The sequence below is a fragment of the Parus major genome, chromosome 24 (assembly GCF_001522545.3).
Source record: "Parus major isolate Abel chromosome 24, Parus_major1.1, whole genome shotgun sequence".
NCBI lineage: Eukaryota > Metazoa > Chordata > Aves > Passeriformes > Paridae > Parus > Parus major.
The window spans coordinates 4,871,238-4,871,624 of NC_031792.1; the positions used below are offsets into that span (position 1 = coordinate 4,871,238).

Below are 387 nucleotides of genomic sequence, written 5' to 3' on the forward strand. Positions count from 1 at the left end.
ATAATTTTAATTGCTTTATTTTCGAAAAGAAAAAAAAATGAGCTACATGACTTGACCTTTTTGTCATTTTTTTAACATTTCCTAGCTATAAATTCCTATTGTCGCTTCCATGGTTTCAGTTACTCTTTCCTTTGTCCCCCAGCGTCACGGACACGCGCAGACCCGCGTGTAAAGATGAATGGATGGACACGGCCGGGGTTTAAAGGGATTTTTAGGGATCGGGAAAAGGATGGAGCCCCCCCCGGGATGAGGGATGACGTCACGGCTTCCTTGACCACCATCCGCATCCCCCTTCCCGGTGACGTCACCAGTCCTCCCCCGCGCCTGCGCAGTGCGCGCGCAGCACCCCCCGGCGCGGCGCGGAGGATGCGGGGCTGCAGGTGGGTG

The 387-nt window shown here is 53.7% G+C and overlaps 1 protein-coding gene across 1 annotated transcript in view; it reads left to right on the forward strand.

Annotated features, from left to right (window-relative positions):
- Positions 1-280: 280 nt before the first annotated feature.
- Positions 281-387, forward strand: part of FEZ1 (fasciculation and elongation protein zeta 1) — a 12,616-nt gene continuing 12,509 nt past the window's right edge. Inside the window, exon 1 of the mRNA XM_015649966.2 lies at positions 281-380. The gene's annotated coding sequence lies outside the window, so the exon portion shown is untranslated. The remainder of the gene's footprint in view (positions 381-387) is intronic.